This window comes from Typopeltis vanoorti, chromosome 18, assembly GCF_054136105.1.
Source record: "Typopeltis vanoorti isolate ZY-2024b chromosome 18, IOZ_Tvanoo_1.0, whole genome shotgun sequence".
Lineage (NCBI taxonomy): Eukaryota > Metazoa > Arthropoda > Arachnida > Uropygi > Thelyphonidae > Typopeltis > Typopeltis vanoorti.
The window spans coordinates 72,684,665-72,691,698 of NC_143566.1; the positions used below are offsets into that span (position 1 = coordinate 72,684,665).

Here is a 7,034-nt window from a genome sequence, read left to right on the forward strand (position 1 = left end):
CTAATAGTATTTCGTGTCAAATAATGCAGAAAACGAACCGATTAAAATAATACAAGTCATAACATAAGAGATTCTATCAATAACATTTAGAAAATGTGAGAGTGGGAAAATTATAGAATGAGAAAAAAAATTATAGCCGTGCAATAGGTCTTTGTAAATATATATTGTACTTTAGACAAAGACAGAGTTTAGAACAAGTAGTAGTTGTGTTTGAATTTGATTCCGAGCCTTAGTTCTGGCGTGAAACACTGTGCGTGTGAATGATATCATGAGTACGCCAAAAACTCGATAACAGCTCTATGGGAATCGGGTAGGCTGTAACTGAGTTATCTTTATTACTAATTGTCTTAGTGTACGTCATCAACATAGTAATGAAAATAACTCCAACCCAACAGCCTACATCTCTTTACCGTATATAATTTCTCTTTCCCCTAAACTGGCGAAATTCTTGAAGAAATTTAATGTTAAAAAATTTTCTTCACCCTTTCAAAACTCCGATCTTGCCTCAGTCAGTCTAAAGTAAAACATATATATATATATATATATATATATATAAAATAGTGTATATTTTCAAGCGTGTTTCTTTTTGTACTATATTTGTGTTTAGTGTTCTATTTATAGGCTTATAATCTGTTAAATCTTACAGAGATGAATGAAGGAAGGTTAAGTAATGCATAAGTATAATTAAACAAAAGCTAAGTGTACACTGTACATCTTACTATTGAAGGTAGATAAATATATCACTGATGTATGTGAAATACTAGAATAGATGGTATTCGGCCAGACATCTGAAATATCTGTGATTCAAGCTTTTTTTGATTCAGAACGTCTGTTCAAAAGCGAAAATGTATGTAGAACTACATCATATAGTATTATTTCGTCACCTCAACAATTAAAATATATATTTATCTTACATTAATATTATGAACGTTTGGTTTATGAAATTCCTCGCTAAATAATGGTGTTCAAACCGATTTCTAACCAAACTCTCAGATCCATAAGTTAAAATCGGTTTGAGCACTGTCATGTATGCAGCTAATTTAATTCTATTGTCTATTTCCATATTTAATTTGCCATATTCAGTAAAATTTGTGCCAAGGTAGGTGAAATGGTTTGCTTTATCTATACGTTCTAATTCCTTATTGATCATTGATAATCATTATTGATTATTATAGGATCAAGTGAAAAACGTATTTAAAAGAATATCATTTGAAATGATAAATTCATAAGTTTAAAATTATAACCATTTGTAGAAAGAAAGATCTTTTATTTAAAAAATATTACAAGCAACATTTGTTTAGTTTAAAATTTTATTTCACTTCTTTATTTTATACATGTATATTTTACATTAAAGAGGTGTTGGAAATTATTGTATATGTTATTCAAACTCAGACACAATGCACGAAATAAAGTATTTATTAAAACCTTTTAGAATATGAAATTCCTCACTTTATTAATTATTTTAATATATCTTCGTGAGTAAACAATTGTATTTCATTCTTTAGTTTATTGGACAAGGATTGCATTTCGATACATCATAGCAGACAAAGGGTTTTTTACAATTGTGGCAAAGCTCATTGGGGACTTTTGTTCTATTATAATAAAGATTGTTACAGTCTTGTGCGCAGATAAAATCACAGCAGCGTGTAGATGGATCTAAAATTAAAAAAAAAGCAATGTATTATTGGATATATCACAAATATAATATAACGCTGTTACGTAGGAAATATGCATTCAAAATTAATCAAATTACAAAAATAAACTGCATAACATCGTCATATTGCAGAAACAACAAAAATAATAATAAGAGAACTCAAGCATAACCTGGAAGGTGACGCGAAATTGGTTCAAGTTATTTGTTCTCAAATAACAGTAAATAATTTTTATGTTTAGAAGCGATATTTGAAATAGTTTAAACAACATCGAAGTAATATAATTCGATTCCATTTTGCCTTCATTTGTAAATATTTATAATTTCACGCGCATGTTACGCTATGTTAATAATTCAGAGATACATAGACTATAAAAATATCAATAATTAATTTGTAAACAAAAATAATTACTGAAAATCACAACAAAAAAACTTGTTTTCAAAACAGCGACATAATTTATATAAAGAATTTCAAAGCGTTGTTGTTTTTATAGAGCAGTGTTCTCAAAGTGTGATCTGCGGACCCCACGGATCCCTGACAGCTGCTCCTCGAGTTTCTTTGAAAGGTTACATATTCGCTTTGACGTATAGCAGAAGGTACTTGTTGTCTATTTTGTTTACTAGATTTTTCACTATTAAAATCTTCATTATTCCCAGAAGTGGGTTTCAGCCGATTCCTGTATGTTCTTTGGAACAGTTTCATGAATTACTTGAGTTCTACAAACTACGGTCAAAAGACTTAGCCCTCATCGAGACGCCATCAGCGCTGGAGCGCATTGTGCTTTTACTACATAGTCGCAGAATGCTGTCTATGAAGTTACTAAAAGTCCTTTATTATAGGAGTTGGAGTTAGTAGCAAGCACTTACTTTTCACTTAACATTGAGATTGTGTGTCATGACCATCATTTGAAATGTCAGCGTCTACGCAAAAACATCAAGAAGTACAATTTCTCCTCTTTTTTGAGGAAAATATTTCTTAGAAATAAATTCAATTTTTTATGATATTTTCTAAAACTAATTATTTGTGAATCTAGAAGTATTTTATATTACATAAAAATCTAATATTATTTAAAGATTATGGGCTTAAAAATGGTGATCAAAAGTCTCCCTTTTTGAAATCCCATTCGCGCCATCGACTTCTAAATTTTAGTGAACGCATTTCTTACCAGTGAAGTTGCTGCTTCACTGTCCTGAAAAAGGTTTTTTGAATCTCGCAGTTTATGTTGGAAAAATTTTGTTGACGTTTGCAACGATGGTGCAAAAGCTATGATGTTAATTAAAACTGCTGACGCCTTTGCACGAATTTAGGAAGTTATAACAAGGCTAACTAGTATTCGTATTTTCTAGTGTCACTCCCTCGCACTAAAAATGCCAATGAACACTTAAGAATGTCCTTGATAAAGTAGCGAAAATCACAATTTTTTTATTAAAACTAGACCCCTAAGTACACGCAATTTTAATATTCTGTGTGACGAAATGGGAAATACTTATAAAGCCCTGCCAGTACATAGCTAAGTACGATAGTTGCCTCGAGGAAAAGAACTTTTTCGATTATTCAAATTACGTACAGAACTAGCTACGTTTTCACACAATGTTTATTTGGAGAGACTGACAAAATAATATAGCTATTCAGACTTCAATATTTGACAGATATTTTCTCAGAATTGAACGAAGCGAATCTCTTACTTCTAGGAAAGCAACTGAATGTATTTGTTGTCAATGATAAATTTTGACCTTTCAAGCGTAAATCAGAGTTTTGGAAAAGTTGTATCCATAGTCGCAAACTTGAAGACTTCCCATACTTCAAGGCTTAACGAAAACGATTCTTTTTATACTGAAAAATGCCATCAATTGGAACTCTGCGTGAAGTTACAAAATCATAACTAATACATGGGCAAAAGATTCATTTAAAGTACAAGATAGACCAATAGACTTTAATGCAACCGATTATGAAAAGCTCCTTGGTACGGTTTCAGACTCCACCTTGCAACGGGATTTTTAGAAACTACCACTTCCAGAATTTTGGTGCGGCATCAAAGAACAATATCCTGAATTATTTGAAAAGTCTATTAGAATAAGCCTCCCTTTACAAACTACTGAAGAAAATCCTTGTGAGGTGGATTTTTTTCATTGCTTCAACCAAAACATAATATCGCCATGAGATTCAATGTTGAAGAGATTTGCGAATCCAACTATCATCTATTTAGCCAGACTTTAAAGAGATGCGTCAAAATATTTGTGTTTTGTGTTATTATTATTAGTGTATATATTAGTGTATATTAGTGTTATTTTTCATAACAATACATTATGTTTGTATGTAAAGGCATTATTACAGTTATTGTTAAATAAAGAATTATTTCGCAGAGTTCTCAGCTTTAATTTTTAAATTGGTAAATATTGATGATACAGCCAACCAAAACGAATACTCATGGGATGTTCAGTAATTTTTGAAAACGAGAAGGAAACCTGATTGATAAAAATTGTTTGAGAACCCCTGCGTTCGTATCCTGTTTTAAACGGAATGCCTATGTTTCAAAACAAAACTCATTCTGTTTTGAAACCTTATTGAGAAGAATAGAAGAAAGTCATATTTGAATTAAGTTATTTTTATTATTTAGATTTTACAGATTACAGATAATTTACTAGCCAAAGAATCAGATTTTCAAATAAGGTTGCCATTGCCTTAATATAATATCCATATTTATAAATTTTGGGACACAAAAACACACGTGTTGAACAGATTATTTAATTAATTAGTAATAAAATAAAACTTGACGTTTCGACCCCTGTATGGAGGTCATCATCGGAAGAATACAAGTGTATAAGGAACCAAGCTACATGCTTTAGCCCTTTATACGGGTAAACTAAATCTACGTAAATTATTAATCTTTTTTTCCTAGCCTAACTTATAGTGATAAAAAATATAAAAAATAAATAATAAAATAAATTAATTAATAAAACTACACTAAGCTCCTCACGTATTAATATTCTTCTGGATTTGTAGAATTCTGATTGTTATAATATGATTTCTTTCAGTTGCTATTGAATGTTACAAACACTTCACCAGGTTGTCTTCTTGTAGTGGGATTTTTCTTCGGCTAGTTTGGGTTGTTATACAGATTGTAGATGGGTTTTTCACATTCTTGAAATGGTTAGCCAATCATTTTTGTTGAGATTTGGGTTGTGTTTGAGCATTTCACATGACTTTAAATTTTCTCTGAAACCAGGTTTTGCTGCGGTGTAAAGACTCGGTATTTTTCCAATCAATTCTGTGGTATGTTTGGAGTACGTGGTCAGAAAGGCCGGTTTTCCCAAAATGGAGGTATTTAATGTATCGTTTGTGTTCGCCTTGTCTGATTGCGATAGTTCGCCCTGTTTACCCTCCGTATGGTATGTCACATGTGCATTGTATTTTGTATACCTCTGGGTGGGATAGGTGTGGAAGAGGATCTTTAGAAGAACTGAGTAGGTGTCTTAACTTTTTTGGGGGGTTTAAAGGTGGTTTTAATGTTGTAGTTGCGCAGTGTTCTGTCTAATGTTTCAGAAATGCCTGTAACATAAGGAATTGCAATAGCATTCCTGAAATCGTTTTTGTTCTTACTGGCATCTTTATGGAGGATCTTGTGAATAGTTTTTTTACTGTATCCATTTTTTATAAATATTTGGTTGATGATCTTGTATTCCTGGTTTAGAGCTCATTCATTAGAACAAATTGTTAGAGCTCTGTATTTAAGGCTGCTTATGACACGTAGTTTTTGTGTTGGGTGGTGGTAAGAATTTTTGTGTATGTATTGGCCTGTGTGTGTAGGTTTGTAGTAAACTGAGGAGAGACAGCCAGAGTGAAGACGTGTGACCAGTGTGTGTAGGAAAGGAAGAGCGTTGTTTTTTTTCCATTTCAATGGTGAATTAGGTACGTTTGTATTATTTGTTTAGGTGGCTAAGGAATGTATTAAGAGCTGTGGGGCCAAATGGCGAAAATATCGTCGAAGTATCTGAGTCAAATTTTGGGGTTTAGACATACTGTCTCTAGAGAACGTTGCTCAAAGTCTTCCATATAAAAATTAGCTATTGGGAGGGAAAGCGGAGAGCCCATGGCTGTACCGTCTTTTTGAAGATAAAAATTGTTTTGCCACACGAAATATCCGGAGTGAAGTACGTGGGCAAAGAGTGTGTTTGTGTGGGCAAACAAACACGTGTGTTTTTGTGTCCCTAAATTTATAAATATGAATGTTGATCACCGTGTGACCTTAAAAGAAAGAATTAATACAATATCATTCTCGTTCATATTTTAGAGAATCAGTAAAACATTCTAATTCCATTGTTGTTGCATCTTATAAAGATGAATAATTCATAAAGTATTAATAACTTCTAATATCATTCTGAATGAAGATCTATTTGAATTTGCGCTAATTTTATTCTCTGTTTGCAAAATTATAAAATCTTCTCAAAATAGAGCTCAAGTTCGTTTAAATTTAATGCCTTAAGGAACATCTTGTAATAGTATTACTACAATATTATATTCGTTATTCAAAAAAAAAGTGTATCTGAATATCTTCAGAGCTTTTGATAAAGTAATTTACTAAATAATTTAATAAATGGATTCATAATAATATTATATTTGAAATCCACTTGTCTTAACATAACTACAGCCACATTTCGTTATACAAAGTAACCTACAATCGTTAATAAAATATCACGTTTGTTTAGAAACAGATCTTTCTTCCATTTGTTAACAAAAGTTATATCTTAATATTTCACTATTTTTCAGTAAAATAGGAAATAAATAGCCTGTTTTACTGCTTCTAACATTTGTCTGTTTTAACGAATTTACCTGACGTTCCAGTGGCAACCATCAGTCCTACAGAAACCACCAGAAAAGCCAGCATCTTGCCGACATCGTAATACCTCATTGTAATGATAGAAGGAAAGTCTTCTAAGAACGCAGAATAAAGAAAAAAGAAACCTCTGGAAATAACTAGATAGTATTAGAACACTCCTGAAATTACTGATTATCGTATTTTCCCCAAAGTTTATATACATGATTGAGAACGTGTTCCGGATATAAACACGAGAGATTGACCTAATTAATAGTTTGATTAGACCTCATGGAACAAAACAATTAAAGAGTGAGCACATCATTATTTGATTGTTTTCGTCGTCGAATGATTTAATGCCACCTAGTGGTGAAAGAGTAACATGGACTTCGTTTTCTGTTTACTAAATATAAAATATGTTTACTAAATACTGAACCAAATAAACATGTTTTGAAGTTCACTCAAGAAGCGTTTAATTCGTAAAGGGTTAAATCTTAGTAAACAATTAAATATTGAAAAACAACCTTTTAAACAGTTTTATCAAAGTAAAATACACCTTATAATAAACT

General features: G+C 31.5%; 1 long non-coding RNA gene across 1 annotated transcript; it reads right to left on the bottom strand.

The window, feature by feature from the left end:
• Window positions 1–1,400: 1,400 nt before the first annotated feature.
• LOC150096798 (uncharacterized) lies at window positions 1,401–6,758 on the bottom strand. The gene is made up of 2 exons (XR_016549796.1): window positions 6,483–6,758; window positions 1,401–1,656 (listed from the first exon to the last, which is right to left on the bottom strand). It is a non-coding gene; the product is annotated as an uncharacterized LOC150096798 (long non-coding RNA).
• Window positions 6,759–7,034: the final 276 nt, after the last annotated feature.